At 49.8% G+C, this 15,383-nt stretch overlaps 1 pseudogene; it reads right to left on the bottom strand.

Moving 5' to 3' along the window:
• Positions 1-342: 342 nt before the first annotated feature.
• On the bottom strand, positions 343-1,233 carry LOC103293684 (RNA transcription, translation and transport factor protein-like; annotated as a pseudogene).
• Between the last annotated feature and the right edge of the window lie 14,150 nt (positions 1,234-15,383).

The following is a 15,383-nucleotide window of genomic DNA, read 5'->3' as shown; positions in this document are numbered from 1 at the left end:
GCAGGCCTCAAGCTGCCAGCCCTCCAGTCAAGCTCCTCCCTCAGGCAGGGGGCCTTCTGTTTCCTCTGGGCTTGCACAGTGCCTGCCTGCTAGCGGCCCTCTGTCTAGAGTCACCTGGCAGTGGTGGATGGCCATCTCCCTCTGCAGCCTGAACATGCACTCATTCACTCATCCAACGAGGCTGTCCAAGAGCTTCAAGATAAAGGCCAGGGGTGTGGGTTCGAATCCTGACTTTGAGCTTCTGTGTCCTCTTCTGTGAGATGGAACCATGAATCCCACCTTTACCTCTGCCCCCACCCCCCACCCCCTGTTTTCTCAAACTTTATTAAAGAAAAAGCAATGATGGTAAATCTCTAAAACACAGTCAATTTTCTGGGATTCTTCCCTTGAAAATGTGATGTTTGATTTTGAAACACATACCAGGGTGTGCATGGTTCCCAGCTGTACTAAATAGGCGAGAGGCTGAAATCCTGAAAGGTTCATCTTCCAACTTTCCCCAGTCTTTGGTCTGTCTTTGGGTCAGCAATAATTGCCTGAACAGCTACTATGGCTTCATTAATTTTTGTCTGTAGCTCTCTGAGCTCTTCTATCTGCAGCAATCACAGAATTTGAGCAGCTTCATTAAGAACTCATCTCCTGTGTCAAAACCAAGAATGTGCTTGTCTAAAGTAACAGGCAATCCCTCTTTTGCTTGATTTGCTTTAGCAACTGCATCCTGTGTCAGGCGCTCCTGGACCCAAATGCAAATTGCCTTAAGCATTACCAGGTAATCATCATGACGTTGAATCTGAAGAAGGTTAACCAAAGCCATTGCACCAGCCTTAAAATCAGGATTATTAACAACCAAATTGATCAATGGCTCTGCATTTTTAGCTGCATTGTCAGCATTGTTTGTATTATCAGATACCGAGTCCTTGTATTTTTCAGCGTTATCTCCATATTCAAGTCCAATGGCTAAACCAAGAAGCCAGTCAATTGCTTCTTGTCGATCTTGAATCTTGAAAGGACAGCTAACATCTGTGACATACTTTTCAAGAACTTGGGCCAGTCACTGCTGTGGATGTTTCTGAAATTACCTCTATCTTCAACCTTGTAGTGTCTGAGTTTCTGGTCTTCAAGCCAAACAATAAAGTTTCTAAATTCTGTTTCATCTTTGCAGTTGAAGCCGGCTGGATTGTGGTAATCGAGGGCCATTAGCTTGTGTCAGAACACGGTCCTGGCTTCCCGCTCCATCCCCTGGGCTTCGGCAGGGAGAGGAGAGGTGAGGAGCGGCTGGTTCCCGGTGACGGGCGAGAGGGCCCCACCTTTACCTCTTGATATAACTGTTGGGGTTCAAATGAAATGAGGAGGTGGAGCTTTACTGATTGTGAAGTGCTATGGAGCCATCAGCTTTCCCTTCTCCTGGTGGGAAACGGTCATTCCATGAGGCTCATTGGCACCCGATGACTTCAGGCCACAGGCAGCCAGAGGGATCAATGAAACAGCCAGATGTGGATCCATTCAGCTGCAAATGCATAGTTCAAATCCATCAGTTGACAGATGAGGAGATATGTCCTGAGAAGGGCAGTGACATGCTCAAGGTCCCACAAGACTAGAACCCAGTCCCCTGGCTCCCAGCCCTGTCCTCTCGGCACCAGGCCACAGGGGTCAACTGAGGTCCACTGCCGGGCCTGAGGGTGGGTGCAGCGGCAACACCACCCGTGCCCGCCTGCACGTCCCCACGTTTCTCGGGGGCCATTCTTCAGGGGTTCACTGAGGCGAGGCCACACTTCCCCTCGGGCGGCTTCCTGTTTTGGCCAAACAATAACTCTCGCCGGGACCCGGTGCCAGCTGGCTGCAGCTGTTGCCAAGGCCTTGACTTCTTACATGCAAAGAGGGAGATCCTGGCCCCGGGGATCTGTTGCTGGCTTCCCTGGGTCATGAAGCCCACACTCAGATATGGCCTTTGGGCCCCACTGAATTCAGTCATCCTTTTGTGGACCGATTACACACATGGGAGCCCCTTCTGTTTGCCAGGCTTGGTCTGAGTACCCAAAACACAGACACACATTCTACGTTTATCCTCTGTCCATGAGGAAGAGGAGACTGTGCTAGGTACCAGTGATGCAGATATGAGTAAGATACACCCTGTGAACTCGCTGCCTGATTCATGGTCTGTCCTCCCAGTGCCTTGGAAGTTGCTTGTACATGTTCCTTAGTGCATCCAGCTCTTTCCTGAAGGAACATCTCAGGGGACATGGGGAATGGGTACTAAAGGATGTGGGTAAAAAATGAAAAAGATGAAAATTTTTTATGGTGACTTTTTAAATAGGTGAGTAAATCAAGATTCAGATAGGTAAAGGGAGGGTATGGAGCTGACCCAGGTGCTCAAACTCCAAGCACTGCACACCAAGATGCTGCAAAAGGCATCGAGTCCCATGTGAACATTGGGGTGCGGTGGGCGTGCCTATGGGTACATGGGGTGGGGCTGCCTGCTGCTGAATAAAATACATGGGAGTGACAATGGGAGGGAAATACTGAGTAGCTGGCCAGCTGGCCTGTTGTTATGTTCACTCTACAGATGAGGAAAAGGAAGATGTGACAAAACTCCTTGAACATCTGCAAAGCAGTGTCGCTGGCACTTGCACCCAGATCCCACAGGGAGCTGCGGTTCTGTCTGCCCAGGTCTGTCCTCTGTCCCCTCTGTGTCCTGGAAGGCTGACTTCTGTGAACCTTTCTGGTAGGTTCAGACAACAAGAGGCTGTGGCAGGAGACCAGCAAGAGAGGAGAAGTCAAAGCATTTGGTCCCCCTGCTCCTCTCTGTGGGGCCACAGTGCCGGCAGCTGCTACATTCTGGTGTTACGGCTCCAAGGGCCAGCCTGGCTCCGGAACGAGCACACCATTGCTGCCTCGGGAGCCTGCAGGCCTAGGAAGGTCACTGTGTCCTGCTGTTGCCAGTGGCGTGCTCCTCCCCTTCTGTTGGTCCCCTGCACCGTGCCCCTCTTTTTATTCAGCCCGTCACCTCGAGTGGTTCTGTTTCCTGCCGGAATCCTAGCCAGGACTGAGCTGGACCCTCTCCCATCTTGCTGCCTTGCTCTCCATATCCACTGGGATGTCTCCCCACCCCATCACTCCCGCCAGAGGTAGGGCAGTGACTTGGCAAAGTCCGCTTCCCCCTGGGCCTCCTGAATTGTTTGGGAGCTGGTACTGCTGTGAAGACAATGAGAGGGAGGTTTCCAAAGTCTGGGACCGGGTGCCTCCACATCTCCCACCTCCTGGAACAGGCTGGACCTCCTGGGCCCAGGGCCTAGAGGAAGCACAGTGTCCTGCTTGGAAAGGGGGTGGTAGGCCTGGGGAGAGTAGTGGTCTGGACTCGGATTGTCTGCTTCCACCTCCAAGCTGGGGGTGAAGAAGGTACTGGAGTCAGGGGAGGAGAAGCAGCCGAGGCTCTTCCTGCTGAGCTGCAGGACCCTGAGGTCACCCCAAGCAACCCTCTTGGTCCAGCAGCAGGAACAGGCCCTGAAATGAGGGACACGACTGAGGTCACTAGGTAGATGCCTCTTCCAAGCCCAACCGCCCTCCTGAGCACCACACACAGACCACACATGCTCCAGAGACCTTTGTAATCCACGAGAGCTGATGCCCAACATGTCCCCTTCCTCCCTACTCTTCCCCATGTCCCCTCCATCAGGGAAAGACACCAGAAGCCTGGAGTCTGCCCTGACGCTCTCTCTCCCACCTCTCTCGGCCCTCAAACCCTGACTTATCCAGGTTCTCACCAAGTCCTGCAGTTCCACTTTCTGAACTGCCCGGGACTCTGTCATCTTCCCTCCAGGCCATCGCCACTTCCCTAGTCTGGGCCTCCAATCTACACTCAGTTATGACAATGGTCTCCTGGTTGATCTCTCTGACCCTAGTATTGCTCTGGCCAATCCATCCTCCATTCAGCAGCCCACGTGGCCCTTCAGAAATACAAATCCAAGCATGTCTCTGCTGTGTTTAAATGGAGCCCAAACTCGCCAACCTCTGAGATATGCCCAGGCCTCCTTCTCCAACTTCACCTCTAAAGCAAGACCCTATTCAATGGTCCATAACCCATTCGGCTTTGCTGGCCTCTTCATGTTTGGCTCTGAGTCCATTCAGAATGGCCTCCTTGGGAAGGGTTCCTCCTCATTCCCACTAGGGCCTGCATTGCTCTCTTAGCATGGGTTCCTCCAAAAACAGCATGACAAGGCCTTGGTGCAAGTAGTTTACTGAGGAGGTGACCCCAGAAAGGGGAGTAAGGGAGTGGGTAGGGTGAGTCATGGAAAAAAGAAAAGCCCATGCCAGGGTGTCTCTACAGCGGGCGGAAGACAGGGTCTTACATCCCACCAGGACCCTGCAAGCCTGCACACACCCACTTGCAGGATGGGAGACTAGAAGTCCATCTGCTGACTCCCGCCCATCCGGTGAGGGCCTTTCCACCTCTCAGCTGCCTTGCCCACCCAACCAAGCTCTTGTGATGCCGAAGAGCCTGCAGCCCATGCAGGAACTCATGGCTCAAGCTTGGGGTAAAACCCTGGTCATGGGAAGTGATCTGTGGTGAAATCAGATGTGAGTCAATGGATGTGACAATGGCTTATGAGGCGGCGGCACGGAAACATTCCTTAATCCACCAGTACGTGAGGTGCCCCAAGCTACTGAAGAGGAGCCTGTGGTCAGAGTGCCCTGAGGAGCTCTGGAAGGAGTTTTGCTGTCAGATTTTCTGAGTTCACATCCCGCTTCGGTTGGTACCTACTGGGGGACCTCGAAGAAGACACGTCACCCTTGGCCCACCGTGTGACACTCAGCAGTAAAAGAGGGACAATAATTTCTACCATACAAGATGTTCCTGAGAATCAAATGTGCCCTCAGAAATGAATACATATGGAAGTCTGATGCCAAATGCAATGTTATGTCTGCTTCATTCTTCCCTCACAAAGCTGCTGCTCGAGTCTCCTCCTCGCTCTGCTCCCTCGGGCAGGATTGCCTCATCTCCTCCATGCTGTGAGGTTTAGCCCATGTGACCCAGGAGCCCTGGCCTCCTGCGGGCAGTGCTGGTTTGACCTTGTCCTGGCTTTGGGCCAGCACACCTGCCCTCCCCTCCCCTTCTCCACTGTCTAGAGCAGAGGTAGCTTTCGTAGGAACACAGAAGATTGGACAGTGCATACCACACAGAGATAGCTTATTTTTTTAAATCCCGTGAGCCGCTTCTACGTTCTCCCCAGATCCCTCTTCTGACCCAGCTGCCTTCCTCACACAGGTGACTTTAGCTTGAGCCGGCTCCTCCAGTTCTAGCCTTCCATGCTCATCCGTGTCCTTTGGGTTCTGGCCTCTACGCACCCGCGATCGGTTGAACTTTGTACTTCCCCTGCCCCCACCGAAAAAGGAAATTCCTATGGTGAAGTCCAAACCACCAGCACCTCAGAGTATGACCTGATTTGGAAATGGGGTGGTGGCAGATGTTAATTAGTTAAGAGGAGATCAGACTGAAGTAGCGGGGGGGGGGGGGGACCCCCTAATCCAACATGACTGGTGCCCTAATAAAAAGGGGCCATTACACAGAGACATATACACAGGAACAACTCCCTGTGAAGACTGGAATTGTGTTGCACAAGCCAGGGAACCACTGGAGCTAGGAGAGAGGCCAAGAACAGACCCTTCCCTCACACCTTCGGAGGGAGTACAGCCAGCCCGACACCTTGACCTTGAACTTCCGGCCTCCAGAATGAAGACAATATATCTCTGTATTTTTTAAGCTCTCCACCTCTGCCTCAGTTTGTGGTATTTTGTTCTGGCAGCCCTAGAAAACTAATATACCACCTACAGAAGCAACTTTTTAAACTTGTTGCTGCAAATATCATTTTTCTAACCTTCCCTTCCAATGCAACCTTGGTGTCCTTGTTTATGTGTGTGTATTTCTTCACTCCCTGATGTACTGTGAGCCCCTTGGAAACAAGGCCCGTGTCACTCTCATGGCTGTCTCTTCAGGGCCCGGCACAGCACCTAGCCCAGTGGTCAGCAAACTGCGGCTCGCGAGCCACATGCGGCTCTTGAGCCGTGGTTTGCCGCTCTGTTGACTAATGAGTTTGCCGACCACTGACCTAGACTCTCGATTCCAATAATTACAGGCTATTGTTGTTCCTTGTGATTAAGCCCCTATCCCAGTGGTCAGCAAACTCACTAGTCAACAGAGCGGCAAACCGAGGCTTGCGAGCCGCATGTGGCTCGAGAGCCGGTTTGCCGACCACTGGCCTAGCCCATAGGAGCCACTCAGCAGAGGTTTGCGGAAGACTTCTTAAAAGAGGTCACGGTGATGCTTGCCTCTGAAGGGTGGTCCAGGTCTGAGCAGGCAGAGCTGGCAGGGGAAGGCCTTCCGGGGCGGAGCGCGGCATGGACAAAGGCACCTAGGCCAGAAAGGGCAATGCGGGGGTGAGGGAGCACCCACGTGTGGGATAGGGGTAGGGGCAGAGGCAGGGTGGGACCCGAGGGTGGGGAAGCAGGAATGTTGTCAGTGTTTCAGGGAACCTATTTACCCGGGAGGCAGTGGGGCAGTGGGGAGCCATGAGAAGGAAACAGAACAACAGGTTCTGGGAAGATTCTTCAGCCACAGAACCGCCTGAAGACAGGGAGGCCAAGAAGCCTGTGGCGGAGGCCACAATCCAGATGCGAGCTGAACCCTCAGGGGCATGAGGATGGAGAGATGAGAGGCATTTAGGAGGAAGGAACGCTCGTCTGGTGACTGAGCTGGAGGTATTTTCCCCTTTGAGGTGCCGGCCTCCAAGCTCCTCCTCCTCCTGAAGATGCCACACTGAGAATTTCCATGATGTCTGCAGTGACATATAAGTCCTCCCGCCCCCAGCCCTCTCTGACAGCTGTCAGTCTTGGTGAAAGAGCAAAAAACAAAACAAAAAACAACACAAAACAAAAAAAAAACACGAAAAACAGCCCCAGGCTACGGAGGTTTCTAGTCACAATTCAAAATGTCAATTCATGGAAGCAGATGACTTTTCACCTTTTTTAATATCATTTCTTTCCTTTTCACTCACAAATCATATAAATTGACTGTATAAAAACTCCGAAAATACAGTGTCATTGGATCTCATGAGTAGGAAGTGAAAATTGCATTCAGTAAAAAAATGACCCTAGATAATCCCTTTGGTGGGAGGACCTGAGATATTAGGAATTCAAAAGACAAAGATTCCATTGTGTAATATTCTTAACCTTTTGATTGTGACCTCCTTCTCCCTGGCGCACCGAAGGCCAGGGTCTAGTTTAAGTGGGTAAGAGGGCAGAGTTTGGAGGTGGTGGGTGACTGGATTAAATGCTTGCTGGGTAAAGGCCACTCTATGCATAAGTCAAAGGAGAAAGTAAAATCCCCTGACATCCTCCCAACTCTATTTTTAGGTGAATATCCTCCTTCCAGTGTATCCCCCCCGCCCCACCACCACCAAATGCATGTTAAAAGCTATTCTCGGTGGAGTATGAAGCACTCCTGATGTGGTGATCTGAGAAAGACTCCACTTCTGTGGTATTTCTGTCAAAAAAGGCAGAACCTGGCAGAGGAACTATCAGACAAACTCAGGTTGAAAACCAGTTTACCAAACTGGCCTAGACTCATCTAAAGTGTCAATGTCATACAAGACAAGGAGAGATTAGGCACCGTCCCCAACAAAAGAAGACTGGAGACATGATCCTGGAGTGGATCCTGGATCAGAGGGGAAATTGCTGTAAAGGACACTGGTGAAGCATTTCAACAATGAAATTTGGATCTGGCCTGAGGACTAGATAATAACAATGTTATTTCCTGAACTGATAACTCTACTGTGGTGTGTGAGAGAATGTCTTTTTTCCCCCTTAGGAAACACATGTTGAAATAGTTGGGTAATGATGCAACATATTCTCAAGTGGTTTTGGGGAAAAGTGTGTGTATCTAGAGACAGAAGGTGACAACACAAAATGTTAACAATCGCTAACAGTTGGTGAGTCTGGGTGAAGGATATATGGGAGTTATTGTACTATTTTAACAATTCTTCTGACAGTTTGAAATTATTTCAAAACTAGAAGTTTAAAAAAAAAAAATCCAGCTGAATTCAAAGAAAACTTCAGTCTCTGGAAAGTATATTTGCAAAAGACATATCTGATAAAGGACTGCTCTCACATTGATGTTTCTCTCTCCTCCTCCCTCCCTCCCTCCCTATCTTCTTCTTACTCTCTCTAAAAATAATAATAATAATGATAAAATAAATCAATGGGAAAAGTATCCTCAGGTGAGGATTAACAACAACAACAAAACCTTTAGTCTCCTACCATACTCCTATGAAATGGATGGAAAAACAACAATATCAATACCAAGTGTTGGTGAGGACGAGGAGCAACTAGAACCCTTGTACTTTGCTGATGGGAATTAAAAAATGGAGCAATCGCTTTGGACAACAGTTTGGCAGTGTCTTTGGAAGTTAAACGTACACCTGCCACAAGACCCAACACTCCCGTTCCCAGGTATTGACCCAAGACTTATGTCAACGCCAAAACTTATATGTGAACGTTTTAGCAGTTTTATTTAGAATTCCAGCCAAAAAACAACTCAGCTGTTTTTTCAGTAGGTGAATGTTTAACAAGCGGTGGTACATCCACTCCATGGACTACTACTCAGTAATAGGAAGGAATCAATACTGGCAAGTGCATTACACTAAGGGAAAGAGCCCAGACTGAAAAGTCTACCTGCTGTGGGATTTCATTCACATGGCATTCTGCGAACAGAGAACGTATAGCAGAAAAACAGAGTGCTAAGGACTGCGGACAGACAGCGGAGTTGACAATAGAGGTTGCACCAGAGAGCTTTTCAGGTGATGGGAACGTTTTACATCTTGACTGTGGCGGTGGGTACACGGCTGAATGTGTTTATCAAAACACAGAACTGCACATGAGGGGGGACTTTACCAAGTGGAAATTACATCTCAGTTACACAAACAAACCGAGTTTTTCTCAGAGCTTCTCTTCCCCTACGGCTCTCAGCCAGACGCAGTGCCGAAGCCTGTGGCAGGGACAGCAAGGGCTGCTTGTCTCTCCTTGGGTCTGCGTCCACGTCTTCGATGCAGGCTCAGGGTTCAGTGGGGCTCGGGGCAGGTAAAGGAATGTGACAGGTCTGTTTGGAGCGGAATCATCGTACACTGGCATCAGACACCTCTGGTTGGCAGATGTCCAAACTCCGGCCCTTGCTCTCATGAGGCAAACATTTTTGGGGTTGTGGAGCCTTCTTTGCTGGTCTCATCCTGCTGGTTCCTGGGCTCAGGGGACACACCCCCGGCTCACCACCTGTGCCTGCCCCCTCCACTCCAACTGAGAAGTGCTTCCGTAGGCAAAAGGCAGGCGTCTTGGACAGGGGTCGTTTGGGATGGCTCCCGCCCAGCGACCTGGCACTGTGGCCAACTGGTCCTCGTTTGCAAACATTCTTTCCTTTTGCTGCCAAGCTCGCTCTGGAAGCACAGGACGCTCCCACAGCCACCCCACCCCACCTCGGCTCTCACCAGGGCAGCTCCCGCCATCCTCGCATTTTCAGGTCTTTCCATGGGAGAGGTGGGCTCAGGCTCTGTGTCCTCTAAGCTCCAGGTCCCTGGGCGTGAGCCGCGTAGGGTGGCGCGCAGCGCTTGGGCATCTCTCCCCGCGGAAACCCTCAGCACCCATTGTCCTTGGCCAGGTCAGTGCCTGCTTGAGGCTGGAGGCAGGTGACGGGGTGAGGATGTCACAAGGGCTGCGGGCGTCCTGCCGCGTTGCCTCTGGAGCTGCTTTTGAGGCTCTGGGGGAGAGTAGCAATCCCGAGACAGGAAAAGTCCCCTCTAACATCCTATTCCACATAACTAACGTAATTGCAACACAACTGGGATCTTCCACATATTTTATAACCTACCTTTTCACTTCCTATTATGTTTGGGGCATCTTGTCACTAAGTACATCTCTACATTCATGTTCTTTTAAACGACTGGTCATACTCCTTTGTGTGGATGTGCCATGATTTACTATCCAACCCTGATACCGTTTTCAGTTGTTTCTAATTTTAGATTACTCATAGTACTAGTCATGCTATAATTGGGCTGAGTCAAGTGACGCGGGTGACGCTTTGGCTGCGGAGTCCTTCACGTCCTCAGGAGCCTTCCAAATGCCCAGGAAGGGTCTAGCAATTTTATATTCACGATCTTGTCTTCTTTTTGTCATTGGGGCCTCTCAACTGTGTAAGCTTCAGGACCCACAAAAGCTGGCTGTGCCCCTGGCTGTGATAAACAGCCTCACACTCAATTTTCCTATGGCTACATCTTTATTTCCTAGAAACAGAATTGCTGGGTTAAAGCAAATGCGCATTTTTAAGATTCTTGGAACACACGGCCCAAGAGCCCTCCAGAAAACAGTGATCTAATTTGCACATCCATCCTGCCCCAACTGAGAACACCCAAGACTGGGGCGGTTTCTATGGGATTGTGTTTCTCTGTTATTGTGGTTCCGTTGTAGCTGCCATTAGCACCTCCTCCTAATAACAGGGGTCTTGACCTGAAATCCATGGGACCCCTGGGTAGGATTCTTGGGGTCTGTGAACTTGGATGGGAAAAAAATAACATATTTATCTTCATCATTAGCCTGCAATTGAAATGTAATAGCTTTGCCGAAACCGGTTTGGCTCAGTGGATAGAGCGTCAGCCTGCGGACTCAAGGGTCCCAGGTTCGATTCCGGTCAAGGGCATGTACCTTGGTTGCGGGCACATCCCCGGTAGGGGCTGTGCAGGAGGCAGCTGATCGATGTTTCTCTCTCATCGATGTTTCTGACTCTCTATCCCTCTCTCTTCCTCTCTGTAAAAAAATCAATAAAATATATTTTTTAAAAAATGTAATAGCTCTTCCTGTCATGAATGTAGGCCACAAATTCCTGTGGTGTTACCCGTCCCTGTGACATTAGCAGCCCCATCGCTGACAGGAATCTCAGGTGTTTTTCATGCCTTGTTACAGCTGTTGCAGATCTCTCAAAATATTGTTCATGATCATCAGTGCTTCAAAATTACAATAATTACTAGACCTGCCCCTAGGTCTCATTATTTAATGTGTTAATAAAAAACATGTATTACCAAGTCACAATTATGTTTTAAAATGTTTTTTATAATTGCTGTCAATATAACTGTCTTCCTTTGTAACCATGTGTATTGTTTGTTTTATAAGTTTGAAAACCTCATTCTGAGAAGGGGCCCCTAGGCTTCTTCGGGCTGCCCACAGGTCCATGGCACAATAAAGGTCAGAACCCTGTATGTATGGGACTCTTCATTCACACGTTTTTGAAACTTGTGCATGATATAGAAGGAAAGGAATTAAACTGTCATGACCCCTGCCTGAGCCAGGCCCGGTGTCAGGTGCTGGGGTACAGGAGACAGAATGCCCCTCTCTCCTTGAGAAGCTCACAGCCTCGGTGGGAGATGCAATTTCATATCTCCTGCCACTCGTTGTCCTGTGGGCTGGGGGCCCAGGTTTTTAGATTTTCCAGAATTTTAAGAAAAATCAGAAATCCAGATTTTATATGTTCCCAGATAAAACAATTCTACCAATTTTTAAATGTTGGCAACTAATCCAGATTTATATAAACTACTGTGTGGGCCAAACAAAGCATGCCTGAAGGCTAAATCTGGCCCATAGGCCACCCGTTTTCAACCTTTGCTCTAGGAGAACAGAATTCCAGTGAGGGTGGAACAAGTTCCCTCTGTGGAACAGAGCAGCAGGGGTTCTGAGTTCCCCACCCCCACCTCCGCTCGGTTCCTGAAAACCAAGGAGACAGGATTGGAGCTTTGGTCTTGGGAAGAGAGGACATGGGAGAAGGAGCTTTTTAGGGGGGCAGTGAGGATCCCTGCAACCTAGCTGCAGGCTGGGCAAGGACAGGCCTGGATGGAAGCAGAGGCTACTGTGATGAGGGCATCAAAGGAGCTGAGGCAACAATGAGGCCATTAAGAGATTATATACCTAGAAAACCTCAGAGCCCCTAGCAGAGAAACAAAAATAAAAAAATAAGTGCAAAAACAAAAAAGAATTAAAAAAAAACAATTTGAATTAAGAAAAATTGATAAGTTATTGGATACAAGATAAATTATACAAAAGCCAATCACTTTTCTCTAGTTTGACAATAAAAATGTAAAAACAAAAAAGACACTCACAAGTTGCTTGTGGAAATGTAAAACATTAGTGTCTTTTGGAAAGGTGATCTTTATTAAAAGTACACATCTATCTATATAAAAGCCTAAGTGACCGTCACAACCAAAACGACTGAACGCACAACTGAACTGGCTGCATGGGGCAACCAGGCCAGCCGGGGGGGGGGGGGGGGGGGGGTTAGGGGTCACCAGGCCAGCAGGGGGCGCAGTTAAGGATGCTCAGGCAGGCAGGCAGGTGAGCGGTTAGGAACTAGCAGTTCTGGATTGTAAGAGGGATGTCCAGCTGCTGGTTTAGGCCCGATCCCACAAGGACTGGGCCTAAACCGGCAATCGGACATCCCCCGAGGGGTTCTGGATTGGAGAGGGTGCAGGCTAGGCTGAGGGGACCCACCACCCCATGCACGAATTTTGCGCACTGGGCCTCTAGTATTATATATAATATCTATCCATTGACCTAGAATCCCACTTATCAGTGCTCATCTGACAGAAACACAAGTCCCAGAGACTACAGGCATATGAACGAGGGTATTTTTGCAGCATGTTTATAGTTTCAAGAAAATATAACAAACTGAATGTTCACCAATTGATGGATGGCTGAGTAAATTATGGACTATACATACTATGGAATATTATGTACTGTCAAAAATGAATTGGAGCTATGTCAGTTTGGGGGATTTTTTGAAGTATTGTTGAATCAAAAAAGCAAGAGGCAGGAAAATGTATATAACATAATCTCATTTCTACAAAACACTGAGACATGCATATGTGTATTTGCATATAATTTAAATACCTGTCAATGATTACTTGATTATAGAGAAAACACAGAAGGTTAGATATGAGAATGTTAGCGAGTTACTTAGGGTAAAAGGGGAGGGTTGGTGCAAGCTGACGTGGGTGGTGCAAGACTGGAGGAGGGTGCCAAGCCCACCCACCTACCCTAAGATTTTTAAAGCAGGGGCCTTTGGAACTGGACCCTTACAACGACTGACTGCTGAGAGCACTTCTTTGGCCATTCCTCCCACCACCATGTATGTGGCCTTTCATATTTTTCTCCCTGATCCTAGAATGGGTAGGCAAGGCACTGAAGAGGAGGAAGGCCAGGAAGGTCCCAGTGTAGGGGCTGTTTTCAGTGCATGGAGATGAACCTCAGGGTCTAGAGTGTTGCTCTTTCTCTCCCTGGGCATTTTGGCAAATTCTTGGGAGCAAGGGGAAGAGGTTAGAAGGAATATTAACTCACGCACTCACTCACCGTAAGCCCTCCAGCAGTCTTAGCTTACAGATCACGTCCTCAGAGAGGACGTCTCTGAGCCCACCCTTCTCAATTATGTCTCCCTGCTATTTCCTCTCATGGTTCTCATCATAATTTGCCATTTTGTCTTTATTTGAGTGTGTGTGTGTGTGTGTGTGTGTGTGTGTGCATGTTTAATGTCTATTTCCCCCACAAGCAGTGAGCCAGGAGCAGAGGGATCTTGTGAGTACAGCATCTAGCATGGTTGGTAGCAGGGGCTTAAGAAATTTCAGTTGAATTCAGTAATTCACGTATTCTCTTTTTTATTGACTCACTGTTTTATTCATTCCTTTATTCATTTATTCCCTTATCCATTCCAGAAACATGTGCAATTGGCTAATGACTTTTCTCCGGATATGAGTCTTCAATTTCCTAGGGTGGCTTTTTGGGGGAAGGTGGGAGTAGGGACATGACTGCAGAATTCCAGGAATGCATCCACAAGTTGGGAGAGCTGGGCGAGTAGGAAGTTGTCCAGAAAAGAAGGGAAGATCCATGGTAGCTGGAAGGTCAAAGCAAAAGGTGCTATAGGATCAAAGTTGAGAGTGATGGGATGAAGGCTGGGCCTAGGCAGACTCTTCTCTGCCCCACCCTGGATGGAATCATCCCACGGTCCAACTTGCTCAAGGCGTTTGCTCTGTCTGGAGCCGCCTCTCCCATCTTCATAAGCTGAAATCCTACCCTTCCAGCTGGGCCAGCCCAGAAGTCCATCTCACTCCTCCAGCTGGAAGGGCCACTCCCTGCTGCAAACAAATCCCCGAACACAAAATCTGGACCTCCCTCATGGGGCTGACCACTTCCGGCCTGTGCCGTGGTGTGGTCCCCCCGCCCCCCTCGCCCCCAGGCAGAGGCTCTGTCTGACTGTTCCCAGGGATCCCACCAGAACCCAGCACAGTGTGGATGCTCAAGCCATTCTGGCCTGCTGTGCGTGTGAGTGGCAGTGGTTATGATCCCATTTTATGGATAGGGAACTGGAGGCACGGACAAGTGGCTTGACTTGCCTTTGTCCCCAAAGCAACGCTGTAGCAGGGCCTAGATTCAGGCCTGTGTTTCTGATCCCAGAGGCAGGGCTCTTTCCAGGGCAGCTTGGTGGGAGGTGGGAGCTGGGAGCAGGGAGGGTGGACTGGGAGCTGGGTCCTGAGAACCAGCAGGCCAGAGAGCTTTGGAGTTCAAATGGCCAAGTTCAGGGAAAGCACAGCTGGGGAGGAGCCAAGGTATTTATTATGCTTGGTCTCCAGCTCCAAACAGAGCTGATGGATGGAGCTGCTCCAGTTCCTATAAACAGCTCGGGCCTCCCTCCCCTCCACTAACCCCGTTCTCAGCCACCACAGCCCCAACTGCTTCCAGTAAGATGGGGGAGGGGAGAGAGATGACCAAGGGAGGAAGAGAAGAGGCCAGAGGGGGGAGGGGAAGGAGAAGATAAGACAAGGTCCTAGAGGCAAGAAGAAAGTGGAGGGGAGTGGAGGGAGGAGGGAGGGTTGTTTCTTTGCCACACCACGGGCCACCGCTGCTTCTGGGCAGCCCACACTCTGCACCCCCCTCTGAGGCCCCTGTGTCCCCTGGGTCTGTCTGAGAAGCCTGTCCCCCCATTCTCTGTCTGAGGGCTGATCTTAAGTCTTGGAGAGCAGGGGCCATCCATTCAGGAAACCTTTTCTGAACTCACCTCCAGGGACACGAGAGGGACTCCGCCGGTAGGACCTCCCTCCAGCAGCGCCCGGCCTGGCGGCCTTTCTGGCAGCCTTCCCAGTGCTGTGGCTTTGAGCAGTGGGAGGAGGGCGATCAGGGGAGTCTCTCCAGAGGAGGTGACTCGGCAGTGTTTGAAAAAGGCGGAGTTCGGCAGGTGGGGTCAGGATGGCTGAGACAGTTCGGGTGGAGGAAGTGGGAGAGAGTGTGGTGTTTGGCGAGGACCTGCCCAAGGT

The sequence above is a fragment of the Eptesicus fuscus genome, chromosome 13, assembly GCF_027574615.1.
Source record: "Eptesicus fuscus isolate TK198812 chromosome 13, DD_ASM_mEF_20220401, whole genome shotgun sequence".
NCBI classification, from domain to species: Eukaryota; Metazoa; Chordata; class Mammalia; order Chiroptera; family Vespertilionidae; genus Eptesicus; species Eptesicus fuscus.
This window is presented reverse-complemented; position numbering and strand designations above follow the sequence as displayed.